General features: G+C 39.6%; 1 protein-coding gene across 1 annotated transcript in view; it reads right to left on the reverse strand.

Annotated features, from left to right (window-relative positions):
* CUBN (cubilin) overlaps nt 1–15,528 on the reverse strand; it is a 254,992-nt gene that overhangs the window by 116,307 nt on the left and 123,157 nt on the right. The gene's annotated exons all lie outside the window — the stretch shown is intronic.

Raw genomic sequence — 15,528 nt, forward strand, 5'->3', positions numbered from 1 at the left:
ATCAATGAAAACTAATGATGAGTAACCATTCATTTTCAGAACACCACTTGCTAGCACTTTCTGACTTCATAGGATTGTGCTCAAGAAGCAAGAGAAATGGCAGAATTCATTAAAATGATATAGTAATGTGAGTTGCATTTAGAAAATTACCTCAAAAAGTAAGAAAATAGACTGGGCTCTGGGTCTGCTCAGTACGTATGATCCTGGGATGAGGTGACCTCCCCTACTTACCAATGGGATTACACACGCTCAAAATTGCTGTATTGGTTTGTGAAATTGAAGCTTGCTCATTTTCTTACAACTCTGTGCGTCCGTGTGAAATTCTGAATGCTCTTCTGTGCAAACCAGTGGTGAATGAGTTCTTTTTCTTTGGGTGGTTATAATAATAGCAACTACTCATTAAGTGCTCACTGTGTGCCAGGAACTGAGTTCAGCCCTTCACATACATTGGCCCCTTTTTCCCTCCCAAGAATCCTCCCATTTTTAACAAGAGGACAACTGATGCGCCAAGAGCCTAAGTAAGGTGGCCAAGTCACACAACTCCTGAGAGGGAGCAGGTGACACCGAAACTGACGGTGAGATTCTGGAGCGCAGAGTGGGACTCTCATTGTGTTCGATGCAAGGTAAGTAGAAGAGAGGCATAAACTGGCCAACTACCACAGGGGAGTTAAAATATGAAATTAAAATATATTGTTTCATTCAAAATAAATTACCATTTACATATAATAAGAAAGTCTTGGGAAAATGTAAAGTTCATGGATTTAATACAAGGAAGGGACATGCCAAAGACTATAAATGTCTAGTGATGGTTATCATCGGCGTTCTCTTTAGCATGAGTAAGATTGGGAGGCTATTCTCAGCTGAGTTCATACAAGAAACATGAATCGAACATTAAGATAGTTTTTAACTCACAAGGGGTGCTAAAGATTTTAGAGTAATAAATTTTAAATAACTGTGGTTCTAAAGCAGCAATTCTTTTCTTTTTACTTTTTCTTTCTTTTTTACTTGATGTTCAATTTTTAAATCTATATATCCAATAAATAAAACATTAAAACTAATTTTTATTCAACATTTGAAGATGGACTAAACTCTAAATTACATTTTCTTAACCAATTCAAAATACACTTTCCATCTAGTATGACTGCTCTTTTGGAACATGTTGGACACTAAATAGTAGTTGGAATAGCATATGAAACATCATTACAAATATCTTATGACATTTACACTTCACCCTACTTTCAAATATTACCATCATTGGTTTAATTAAAGACATTTATTTCTACACTCATCTTTCTACTTTCTTAAGGTCATGCCTATAACAGCCTGTGACTTCAGTAATGCTATATTAATACAATCTTGCTGAAGAGACCACCTTCTGGACGCTGGGGGTTACAAGGTCTGACAATACACCAACTGATTCTCCGTCATGACTACTAGTACAGACTACTTACTCCTCTTAAGGTGACTTGTTTGTTTTGAACAACATTTCTTAAACTCTAGTGGAACACTGGGGTGCTGTGAGGTTCACAGACACCCCCACCAAGCAACAACAACACACTCATTCAGAGGATTTTTACCAGTCTCTTTTACTGGTCCCTAAATTCAGAGCTCTAGTGAGTAAATGGACATTATTCCTTGCCTTTAAAAGTTATCTTTTTTTTTCTATGAATGATTGCAATCCTCTCAAGGCAAATAAATAAATGGATGAATGAATGAATGAATGCAAGCAGTAAGGTAAAAAAGTTAAGGCTGGAAACTTCAGAAGGTCACATAAATGAGCCACTGCCTGGGGATCCTTTGAGAGCAGCACATTTTCCAGGGCAGTCCGTATGTTTCCCAGCCCCGACCCCCATCTTCTACAGACCCCAGAGTTGCAGGACCTCTGTTGAAATCCCTACGGCTTAAGCATTTCTTCACAGGGAGTAGATCCAAGTTAGAAGGTTTCCAAATGCCCCCGAATCAAAAGTATATACCAACGGCACCCTAAATTTGACCGACAATTGTACAAGCACTATCACAAACACCCTTAGTTCTCATCACTGCGTGATTTTTTTAAAAAATAAATAAACAGAAACTTAACCATGTGCCAGCTATTAAAGTATTGTCTTGACCCAGTGGAAGCCAGTGACAATGAGAACTAGTAATGCAAAGGCCAGGAACTCAATTCTTTCTTCAAATTCTTTTTCTTTTAAATCCTCTTCTGAGGATATATTTACTGATTTTTTAGAGAGTGAGAGGGAGGGAGAGTGAGAAAAATATCAGTGAGAGAGAAACATCAATTAGTTGCCTCTCATACCATATGTACCATGAGCAGGAATTGAACCCACAACCTTTCGGTGTACGAGACAATGCTCCAACTAACCAAGCCACTGGCCAGGGCTCTTTCTCCAAATTCAACATTATATCATGCTATTTCTCTTTAAAATCCGTTTGAGAGTTATTAAGTTATACATACCTAGTTGTTATTATATAAAAGTATAACACCTCAGTTTACAAGAAGATGACTGATTTTTTTTAACAGTTTGGAATAACAAGTCTTTCATTTCAGAGTGTTGTTAACACTTTTAATATCAAATCAATTTAAGTTTTAATCTTAAAATTATAAGAAAAAAGCAAGAAAGAAAATATGAGAGGTCTTGTTCCTATTTATTAAAAATTCTAAAGTCAAGAAAATTATCAATATGCACGTTCCCTTACTTCCATTTAGTGCCCAAGATAGAGCTAGCAAATTGTATTAGTATTGGCTACCCATATAACATATTCATATGACTTATAGATATATAATTCTTATTTAAGTCTACTGCCAAGAGTTCTCTAAGCCTGGGAAGTGATTTTCTGGGCTGATGTTAGTAAAATAAAATTTCAAAGTTTAATCCACAAAAGAAAAAGTGGCCACTGTCCCTAGGACTCACAATTACAGGGGTTCTGAAAACAGGCAGATCTAATTATGTGGTAACCTAATTTCTACAAAAAAATGGTGGTGTCTTTAAAAGGATCCAGAGTTCTGTGGAATTTCCCAATACCAGCATACACGTTCACAATATCAAAAATAGGAGCCTTTGTAAAAGAAGAGAACATTCCATGCCCCAAACAATAAAAGTCTGAAGTTCAAATAAGTAAATGAATAACATACATAAGATTCTATGGCCTCTAAGAACAGAGGGTAAGGTTGAGGAAAACCCCCCTGTCTCACGGGTTAGGGTGTACAGGTGCACAGCAGGCACGACAGTGGGTATAAGAGGCTATTCACAGCGGGAAGAGGTCAGCTGGGGCTGCTTTCTGGGCAGGCCTTGGACATCCAGGCCCCACAGGGCCGTGGAGAAGGTCCAATCACAGGGCACAGGCCAGGCCTCAAGCACCACTCCCAGGTGCCTTCTCACTGACTGCTCCAGCCCGTCACCCGCTGTGAGAGGACATGAAAGGCAGAAGGTGGGCAGGGGACAGCAGACCAGTCCCCAAGGCCCAGAGCATTCAGAACACACGGCATTTACCGTGCTGCCAGGAACCCTCCACACCCTAAGCCAAGGATCATCAACCAGTGTGCAGCAAGAATTTTTCAAATGTGCAGTATCTGATGATTCAGTCAGGGGCACTGACCTCTTTTACCTTAGACTGTCAAATAAAAAAAATGACAATGATAGCTGTCCAGTGTGAAGGAACCAAAATTGTACCTATTTTCTGGTACAATTTTTCTGAGATCAGAAAAAATAATATATATTTTTGTGTGATACAGGAATTTAGTAATTAGTTTCTATGTGCCATCAGATGAGAAATGTTGAAAATCGCTGCCCAGAGCTCTGGCCAGAAATGAAAACTAAGCCAATCATTTATGAATTTTAACACTGATGCCTTAAAATCGTAAGGAGATTTGAGAAAACATCAGCCCTTTTCCAAAGTGCACATGTCATCTCCTGCATAAAGTGATATGGGGACGAAAATCATTCAGGAAAGAGACTAGTATCCCCCTCTGATGGGATTTATAGAAACCTACAGTCAGAGCCCTAAGAACTGGTCATTTGAGAAAATAAAGGAGCTAAGTAAAAGGAACACCTTACCTTGCTATACACTTAATGATGACAGAAATACGCATTATTTTACAGTATGCATTATTCAGAAGCTGATGCCAGAATTTTTAAGTATATTTTATTGATTATGCAATTACAGTTGTCACATTTTCTTCTCCCCTTTACCCCCTCTGCCCTGCACACTCCTCCAGCATTCCCCCGCCCCTTAGTTCATGTCCATGGGTCATACCTATCAGTTCACTGGCTTCTCCATTTCCTATACCATTCTTAACCTCCCCCTATTTTGTACATACCATTTATGCTTCTTATTCCCTGTACCTTTCCCCCCATTTCCACTCCCCACTGATAACTCTCCATGTGATCCCCATTTCTGTGATTCTGTTCCTGTTCTTGTTGTTTGCTTAGTTTGTTTTTGGTTTTGTTTTCTTTCTTTCTTTTTTTTTTTTAGGTTCAGTTGTTGACAGTTGGGAGTTTGTTGTCATTTTACTGTTCATAGTTTTGGTCATCTTTTTCTTAGATAAATCCCTTGAACATTTCATATAGTAAGGGCTGGGTGATGATGAACACCTTTAACTTGACCTTATCTAGGAAGCACTTTATCCGCCCTTCCATTCTAAATGATAGCTTTGCTGGATAGAGTAATCTTGGATGTAGGTCCTTGCCTTTTGTGGCTTTGAATATTTCCTTACAGCCCCTTCTTGCCTGTAAGGTTTCTTCTGAGAAATCAGCTGATTGTTTTATGGAAACTCCTTTGTAGGTAACTATCTCCTTTTCTCTTGCTGTTTTTAAGATTCTCCCCTTATCCTTAATCTTGGGTAATTTAATCATAATGTGTCTTGGTGTGTTCCTCCTTGGGTCCTGTTCTTTGGGATTCTCTGAGCTTCCTGGACTTGCATGTCTACTTTCTTCACCAATTTGGGGAAGTTTTCCTTCATTATTTTTTCAAATAAGTTTTCAATCACTTCCTCTTCTTCTCATTCTGGCACCACTGTGATTCAGATGTTGAAATGTTTAAAGTTGTACCAGAAGTTCCTAAGCCCCCTCTCATTTTTTGAATTCTTGTTTCTTCATTCTGTTCTATCTGTACAGTATGCATTACTTAGAAGCTGATGCCAGAATTTCTTTTAGAGAGAAAAAGTCTTCATTTAGCAAAACACCTTCACAGACTTTCAGAGAATGACTCTGAGATACATTTATTTTTATTTTTTATATTATTATAGACAAATTTCTCTCCTCACTATCTTCCAGCTTTCTATTCTGAAAATGGGATGGACCTGAGTATATACCTCATATTGTTCATCACAGTTAAATGAGTTAAAAGATATAAAGTGCTTAGTGTAGTTCCTAGCACATTGTTTGTACTTAGTAGATATTAGCCTCTACTATTAAAGTGAGACAAAAGGATAGCTAAATTGCTATTTAAGAAATGAATAAAGCTTTGGAAGGAGAGAATTGGAAATCCATGGAGGCAAAAACAGCCGGTCTGGAGGGTGAAAGTTTTTCCAGTAACGTGGATGAAGCAGGAGCCTGAGCAGGAGACACAATCCATGGAGATTACTCAGCTGGGACTGTGGGGGTTGCAGCTTCTGACTTGGCTCCAGTGACTCATGCCCTTATGCAATCTTCTCCCCTGGCATGTGGAATGGACCTAGTGACTTGTCTTCTAATAAATAGATTGCAAACGAAAGTAATAGGATGCCACTTCCATGATTAGGTTATGAAACTCTCCCTCCTGTTGGCACTCTCTCTTCCACTCCCCATTGCTTGCTTGGATGAAGCAAGCTCTATGGTATGAGATTCCCTCCCAGAGGCCTGCATTGGCAAGGAGCTGAGGGAGGGAGGCCCCCAGCCAGAAGTCTGCAGGGAACTGAATCCTGCCAAAAACCCTGCGAGTGAGCTAGGGAAGACTCAGGTGGGCCACACTTGGATTCCTGACGCAGAAACTACAAATGCTGGTTTAAGCTATTAAGTTTTGGGGTAACTTGTTATGTAGCAATAGATAACTAATATGGGGGACGAAATGTGGTATTGAAGAAAAAATTAACAATGAAACAAGTCTAATAAAACATTTCCATTCAACTGCTATGCTGCTTTTTGCACAACCACCTACCAGTACCTAAAATATTTAATGAAAATAAACTACACAAAAGAGTCTCAAGAGAGTGGCATTTTGGAAAAATAAATAAAAGGGGCGTAAATTCTAACTTTCTCTTAATAAAAGGCAGGGAAAAAAGAAATGGCCATAAGAAGCAAGAGACAGATGACTTCAAATTTTAACAGTGGCAATAAAGGGAAATCTGAGTGACCACTCACCCTTTCTCTTCACTTCTCCATACAGGAATTCCTGAAAATATTACAGGGGTGATAGGTTTCCCAGACTGCTGAGTCTCCTTTGCTTCACCTGAAGTGATGAACTGTGTCAAATTTGCATGAAGGAAGCACAAGTTGCTCATGGGACTTAGTGACTTGGAGGTCTCTGGAGGTCTAAGGTGTTGTTTGTGGGGCACACATGAACTGAGTGGGCTGGATTGTATTTTCAAAAGGAGAATACTGAGACAGTGTGACACCTTCACTTTCCTTTCCATAGCTGGCTCTTGTGGGGTCAGAGTGAGGAGTCACTGAGGTAATATGGGGTGCCTGCCATCTGCTAAGGTCTCCATGAATGTTGGTTACCCCGGTGGGGAATTCCATGGTCTTCTTTCTTTGTTTTGCCCTTAGGTCTTTGGAAAGTACGGCTACCGTGAATTATGCAAGAATTTATTAGATCCATTAATGTACCAGGTTAAGTAGTGGATGACAAGGTATCCATCCAGTCTAGTTCAGGAAGAGTAGTGATTTTCTTTAAAAAATTTGCATTCCTCTCCAAACACCCTCCTTAAAACACTTGCGCCACTCCAGAACACAGCTTCATAAATATTCAAAAAGTGGAACCTAAATGGATGTGGACATCCATGCTCATCTCAAAGCACATTGCTCATGTTCTTTCAAATCACATTGCTCGGCTTCCACTGACAGGCTACCTACAGAGTCCAGCCCATTGATGCTTTCCATCTGACCAACAAGGCCCAGTGGACAGCACTCTGAGCACAGGTTCAGAACACCTGGAAAACATAGACATCTGATGAGCACTTTGGAGCGCTCTGTTGTCACCTAGATGAAGTCCTGAATTCACCTGGGGCATCTGTTTTTGCCAAGTCACTTCTTAAGCTTCTGATTAGCAGTACATCATCTTAAATCCAGGCATCAATAATCCCTCCTGCCTACCTCATCACTATAGAACCAAATAAGACAATGTCTTGAAAGTATTATGATTATGTATTATGAATATGACAGTAAGCTTCTCCTACTTCTTGATAGGAATTCTCATACACACAGTTTCTACTGGAATTTGGCAACATAAGAGTAAATACAAAAGCTAGCACTTTCACCTCTAGGTCCTATCCTAGGGAAGCTCTCACATGATTGCATTCAGAAACATGTGCAAGAATATTCATTGTTATGATGATTGCAATAGCAAAATATTGAAGATTGGAAGCAATTTTCAAGTAACTAGAAGTGCATAATTACTGTTAATGTGCACTGGGTACATGAGTGAATGGGTACATCACTCATGGTATATTCATAAAATGAAATTTGGTATGAATGGTATGATGGCAAAAACGATGCATAAAATCTGAATGCATTACAATTTCAAAAACTATTAAAAACAAATTGTTGAATGGAAAGAGCAGATGGAAGAATATGTACTGTGTGGTATAATTCACACAAAGTTTTAAAGCATACAAAAATAATATTATAATATAATAATAATAATAATAATAATATATGGATGCACATATATAATTTAAAAAGTATAAAAATAGCCATAGGCAAGAAGACAATCTACTGAATAAGAGAAGATATTTGCAAATGACATATCTAATAAGAGGTGAATATCCAAAATGTATAAAGAACTCATCCAACTCAACATCAAAAACAAGACAAAACAAAACACAATCTGATTAACAAATGGGCAGAGAACCTGAATAGACACTTCTCTGAAGAGGACATACAGATGGCTAATAGACATATGGAAAGATGCTCAACATTAGTAAACATCAGAGAAATGCAAATTGAAACTACAATGAGATACCTCATACCCATTAGAATGTCTATTATCAAAAAGCCAACAAATAACAAACCTTGGCAAAAATATGGAGAAAAAACCCACATGCAGTAAGAGTGTAAACAGTATAGTCACTATGAAAAATAATATGGAGGTTTCTCAAATAATAAATGTGGAATTACCATATGACCCAGTAATTCCACTTCTGGGAATTATCCAAAGAAAACAAAAACACAAATTTGGAAAGACATATGCACCCCAGTGCTCACTGCAGCATCATTCACAATAGACAAGATATCAAAACAATCTAGGTATTCATCAATAGATGGATAAAGAAGTGATATATATATATGAATATTATTAGGCAATAATATATACAATAGAATATTATTCAGAAATAAAAAATAAAAAAGAATGAAATCTTACCATCTTTGACAACATGGATGAATCTAGAGGGTACTATGCTAAGTGAAATAAGTCAGAAAGAAAGATAAGTACTGTATTATTTCACTGATACGTGGAACCTGAAGAAAAGCAAGACAGAACCAGAGTCACAGATGCAGAGAACAAACTGACGGTTGCCAGAGGGAAGGACAGTAGAGGAATGGGTGAAAAAAGATATAAAATAAACGCTATGGGGACACAGTGCATGGCCCAGGGAATGTGGTCGGTAACACAATAACTTTGCATGGCGACAGATGGTTAGTAGACTTACTGTAGTGAACATATCATGAGGCCTAAAATGTTAAATAACTATGTTTTACACCTGAAACTAATATATCATTGTATATTGACTATATTTTAATGCAAAAATAGCCATGAGAATCATAAGCCCCAATTCTCTTGGCTCCCGCTGGGATAGGGCAGGGGAACAGTGTCAGTGTGGGCCTCACCTAGGGCTTCGCTGTCCTTTTAGCAATTTCTTTCTTTGGGTAAAAAAGAACTTGATGTAAATATGATCAGATATTAATATTAGGCAGGCCCAGACAGTGGGTGTCTTTGTTTCTTATATACTTTACATGCATTATGTAAGCTGGACTTTCCTATATATTTAAAATATTTCATAATAGAGTTTTCAATAAAGAAAAGAGAATTTATATAAAGGAAATAATAGGAAATATAGACTAAGATTCACACATAAATATGCTCTTCATAGCACTTTTATAATCAGAAGAAAAAGCCTAGATGTTTATCTAAGTGGCAAATAATAAGCTAATGGCTTATTAACTGAATTCTGATATGTTTATATAATTGATTATGTAGCCAAAGATAATATTTTAAGAGGAAATGTATTAAATAATGCTAAATTAAAAGGCATAATACAACATGATGTGCGGTATCACCGAACCATCCGTGTTTGCGTGTGTATAAATGTGCATGTGAGTGTTTACCTGTATGTGCTTGTGTAGGAAACAAGCCAAACTTTTAATAGTTTGTCTCTGATTTGCAAAATTATGGGTGGCATCAATTTCTTATTCTTTTCTGTATTTTAAAAATGTAATATGAGGATTTGCAAAATTTAAATAACCTATATACTTTTAAGTATACATTTTAATGTTTAAGTGTTTAGCCAATCACACATGTAAATGATCACATACACAGACATGACAATCTGCAATTCACATAACAGTACTGCAGTATCTAAGCCAGGTGGATATTAATGTTACTTAATCTAGCCTTTTGCTGCCTGACAGGAATGTATCAAGTTACATGGATATGCTTCTGCTTTAAGATCTGCAAGATATTTGTTCCTTGGCCAATATCTACAACTGTAATAGACCTCTCTCCAAGCTCCAGGCTCATATATCCAATGGCATGGCTTTTATGGTCCCATAAACCTTGAAAGTAAATATCTCAAACTGAAGTCATTTCCCTCCTTCTCCCCTAATTCCTTCGTTACTTTCATTTCTTGCCTCGGGAAATGCCAAAAGCACGTACCCAATTGCTAAGCCACTTTAGATCTCTCCCTTATCCCCCAGTCCAATGGACCCCATGTTCTGTCAACTCACCATCTGATGTATCCCTTGGATGCCTTCCCACCACCTGCCCTGAAGGGCCGCCTCTTGGTATCTTGGTGTGGGAACACATCACATCTTGCCAAAGTCACTGCAGCAATGTGAAGTTCCCCCCAGACTAAGTTTGTGCCCTCATCAGTTCATCTCCAAATAACTGCCACTGTACAGTGCGTTGTTCTTTCAAAAACATAAAATGCGATACAAAAGGAAAGCTAGGCATACCAATACTTTAGAAAACTGAGCTACAAAAAACAAGCAACCACTGATGCTCTGCTTGAGAACTGGAGAGTAAGGGACCAACACGGATATAGTGCAGGGCACTTCAGCCCACAGCCCTCCTCTGTGACCCAAACCCTGGCTGACTGAGCGACTCGTGGTCCACCTTCCTGCAAGACATAATGTACAGCCCCAAGCACATGACTGAGTGGGGGAAAACAGGCGTTAGCTTCCTCTGGAATGTTTGTGTTTCCATGCCTAGAAATTGGAATACATTCCCTCAGATTGTTGGAGAGTAGGGGGTGGGAAAACATTTCTACTGAATTGCCTATCTTCTTGTTTTACGAACTTTCGTTGGTTTATGGACAAAATAAACCAACTAAATGTATGGGTTAAAATTATTCAAAACTGGAGTAAGAAAAACTATTTTAACTTGAGAGCAAAACACACAGCATATTTTATAATCCTCAAAGTATGACAATGCCTCAATGCTGAGGCTTTCATGCAAACTATAAATGTATACAAATATATGCTTCTATTTTCATTTTCCGCACTATTACTTCTTTTCCTCTTAACTCACTTTTACATCTTCTGGGAGGTATCAAAATAACAAAATGACAAAGTAATAAAATTCACTGAGATGATATACTTAAGAACATGTGGAAAAATATTAAGTATATTTTAAGATTAAAAATTCTTTAAGATAAAACAAAATGAATCTATTTCTAAACTAATGATGACAGTTAGCAGTGGACTGAGGATGGCGAATCCAGTTCTGCAGTTCTGTGTGCCTGAGGTTCCCTATTTTTAAAAAGGTGAGGGCCTTTCACATAGTCTGAGTAGCACTAGAAGCAGTAGCTGCAGTAACATAAAAACTAGGAGTAGCAGCTAGCGCTTATCTGTACCATACACTGTGATGAATGCTTTAAATACATTTTTAAAAATTCAGTCATCCTTACAATTTTATTTTTCAATTGGTAAGATTGCGATGCAGAAAACATGATTAATTTGCTCACAGTCACACACTGAGTAGCATAGTGCTAGTCAGTGTCCATCTGATCCCATCCATCTGACATCTCATCATTTATCATTAAACCAGCTACAAAGATAAAATCAATGTCATTCACTGAGAATAGAATATTGAGTTAACCATGAGTCTGTGAAGCTGAGTAAGACGTCTGTGGCCTCCTAGAAAGATAATCATGGGAGCTCTGGAAGGAGAGAATGGAAGTCTCCTCCCACTTATCCAGCCCCACAATAAAGCAGCCTTAGTGGCATTTTAGAAATTCTTATTTGGGGCCCCTGTGGTTTTCAGAGTCACTGGCACCTGTCACGCATTCCATCCCACTGAACATGCATGGGATTCCCAGCATGGCTAATTTAGCCGACTGTGCGACAAAGGCACAGTGTCTGGGGCCAATAAATAAACGCAGCATAAATAAATAAAATGTATACCCCCAATTTCTATGCTCAGTTCTATACTTGAACTCAGACATAAAGCACTCCTGTCCTTTTCTGGTCTGACTACAACCTGCTGGGTCCAGCACGGTCTCCTTTCTCCCCCTGCTCCTGGCATAACGTGGCTTTCAACATGGCCTTTACTCTTTACTTCACTTTAACTCCTCTTGGCAACACATGTCTACTGCTTTAGATTGCCTTAAAGTCTGTCAGGGTAAAAAAAATCAGTGAAAAATAAGACCTTTAGGGTACAGAAAAGATCATTTCTATGAGGGTACAAAGTCACTTTTGAGGATGAAAGTCCACAAAATATTTTCACATGGTACATGTGGTAGCGTCGCTGCTGATGGGATTCCCATCTCAGAATTCGAACTGCGCAGAGATAGAGGAAACACGAAGCGATAGCAAGGGGAATCTCTCAGGATGCTATCCAAGCTGCTAAAGCCATAAATGCGAGGACAGAGATGGAAATATTACTCGTTCCAGCAGCTGGGAAGTGGGAAGCGTTGGTTTCCTCAGCCAGTGATATTTTCCAGCTGTGCTCCTCTGAGATGAAATACCGAGTTAAACACACAGTCACATGCCTCATGGACATTGGCGATCTCATTCCTCTGTCCTACATTACTGCAATCACTCTTCAGATCTTGCAGGACACGATAAAGGCTAACGATCTGCAATTGTTCTAAGCAGTAACTCCCATGTTGATGTAAAAGAAATTCAAAAAACTCATTTTATTCACAAATAAACAAGCACTTAAGGAGATCCTGGGTCGAAGTATAAACCAAACCAAACAAAGCCTTCCAAATCTGAGAAGAGCAGCTTCCGTTCTGTGACCCTTTGCTTTGGGGACGGAAAGCACGGGCACGGCTCCTGGTGACTAATTTGGCGCTGGAATGCAAAATGGCTAAGCAGGCTATGAGAAGTAAGTCACAAATCAATTTTATTTATTTTAATAGAAAATAATGCCTTTATCTTATTTATTTTTTATCGATTGATTTTAGAGGGAGGAAGAGAGAGAGATGCATTGATCTGCTATTCTGCTTATTTAAGAATTCATTGGTTTAATTTTCGTATGTGCCCTGACAGGGGGATCAAACCTGCAACCTCAGCACATCAGGACAATACTTTACAAAATGACCTTCCCAGCCAGGGCACAGATTAAACACTTTAAAGAGATCATCAAGTATCAAATGGAAACTACATTGTCCATAATGAAGAGTGAAGGAGAGAAAGAAGAAATGGGGGGCCGAGGGGGAGAGATTAATTTCTGTCTTGGATTTACTTGTAAAAAACCAAATATTTAAGGAGAAATTGTTTCCATCACGCCTCTGAAGCCCCGAGACCTATTACTTCTGTGTCTGTTTGCTCTGTTTTGGAAATGATTGATGTTTTAAAAGGAAACACATCATGGGTAGTGTCTTAAAAAAATAAAACAAAATGTGGAAACTGCCCTGTTCCACCCTGTACCTTATTGTCAAATACTGTTCATAACAACAGACACTGCAGCTTTGGGGCAGGGGTGGCGGCATCTGGCTTTCTTCAGTTTAAACCAGACACTTTGCTTTCTTTCTCCTAGATCAGCACAACCAGCTCAGAAAAGAAAACGGTTACTTATCATGCGCCCTCCCTTTGTACTAGGCTTGGTGAGCCCTAGTGTATATTTTCCCCAAGTGGGAGCCTGGCTTTGGACTGTGGTCTGCTTGCTTTTATCTGTTTCTTACAGATTCTCACAAGGCAGACATTCCATTGAGCTGAGCAAGAGGATGCTGAAATCAGAGGTCAGAGTCTCCAGGGGCCCCCTGGTGCTGCTGAGCTGATTTCTCCCCCACTCTCCCACTGAGCTACAAGCAGCGTTTCCCAGAGATCAATGAGCTTGTGAGGCTACGTGAATTTGAGGCTGAGCAGAGAGACTGTAATTAAGCAATTAAACTGTCAGTCAGAGGTCACTTCAAAACTCAGCCTTCCTGAAAGGACACATAATGGAGCCATTTTCGCGTTGACCACACAGACTCAGGCTTAGCCAGTGGGTCCCACTGCTGCCTGAACAGGAATGTGTGTGTCATTCGGCAGCAGAGCACCGGAGGTTAATTAAACTGGCCACTCTGAAGGCACGGAGCAAACACATTACCAAATTAGTTGAAACTTGAGTGCAAGCCGAACATTGTCATTAGCACTCCATGATGCCATCACCATTTCAAAAGAGTCAGAAAATTCAGTTTCTCTCTTTTTTCATTATAACAGCATGTAATTCTAGAGAACGAACTTCTGCAATATTATCTAAGTTCTCATGTGGCTGGAAAGAGTGAGACTGTCTATCAGTAATTATGCCGGGGAGTGAACTCTACACAGCACATTCCCAAATGTGTCACCTGCAATTTTCCACTGATCGCTGCAGGAGCAGAGACAGCAAAAGGGTATTCCTCTATTCAGCCACGCATCTATTAGTAATCCACGCATTGTGCAGATGGGTGTCTTTGAAACACAAAGACTGCTGCTGTGGGTTGCACAGGAAGGGGTGGAAGTTGTGTATCACTGTTCCATTTTTAAATGTTCATTCCTTTCTTCCACTCGCTAAATGTTGCCTTTAGTTCCATGAAAGCAATTGTCTGCTTGGGGCTGCCTGTGGGGTTACCCTGCCTCCACTTAGGGCCCCTGGGGACCAGGCCAACTACAGGAAGAGCTCTGTCCTGTATAGCAAGTGGAATGTGAAGCTATTCTCCTCCTGATGCCTGGTGGACTTGGGCCCACAGGGTGACCAGAGCTTTAGTGTCTGAGTCTGACGGTGACCTCCAGAATGAACCCACTGCTGACGTCACCTGTCCCTTAGTGTCTGTTCCTTCGACTCCCACCTTGCTCTCTTCCTACCCGTAAACACAGCTCTAAACAGGAACCCCCCACTAGTTTCTCTCTTCCTGACTGGGCCCCCCGGGCACTCCATTTCATAAATGAGCAACATAAGTCCCCCAGGCCATGAAGAGAGCAAGTGGCAGCACCGTGCCCAGACACTGGTGCCCACAGTGCCCAGCACTTAGCTGACACCACAGGTGGAATGGATGGAATGCAGAGCGCCCTACCTCCCAGCACCCACACTGTCCACTGCACACTTAAAATCCTCACTTGTCCTCATATTGGGTTCATCTTAAAGAGAACTCACAATGGTTCCAAAGTAACCCTAATTTTACTTTCTCTCCCTATTTTCCCAGTTGTCCTGTATTCTGCTACTCAGTTCCTTGTACACAGGCTATAATTTTTATATTTTACCACAACACTTACTCTTACTTCAGGCTTGCTTGCGTTTTAGTGCGGATCCTGCTCTGAAGTTCTACCTGGTGTCAATGTTGACCCATCTGGACATCGGCTTTCTTATTTTAAAAATAAGGAGATGACAGTAAATTGTCTCCAATCTTTCCTCTTCCAACTTTAACATTCTATGTATCTATGTGTTTGTGACTATTAACCATAGTGACTGTTAAAATTAGTATTTCTACTTCTGACAATCCAAATTGTTGTGGGAGTTAAAAAAAACCCACGATGGCTGGTCTCCTCCAAGCACAGTTTTCCTCGGTATTAAATAGTGTTGAGGTCTATTAAAAATTCCATGAACACAAACACTATCTGGCAGCATTATTGGCAGCTAAACGTTTTTCTCTTTGCTAACGACTCTATCTAAGCAACAGGAGCATGAAATTAACTTGCTGGTCTCCAGAAT

This window comes from Sturnira hondurensis, unplaced genomic scaffold, assembly GCF_014824575.4.
Source record: "Sturnira hondurensis isolate 20B ecotype Veracruz unplaced genomic scaffold, ASM1482457v3 Scaffold0012488, whole genome shotgun sequence".
NCBI lineage: Eukaryota > Metazoa > Chordata > Mammalia > Chiroptera > Phyllostomidae > Sturnira > Sturnira hondurensis.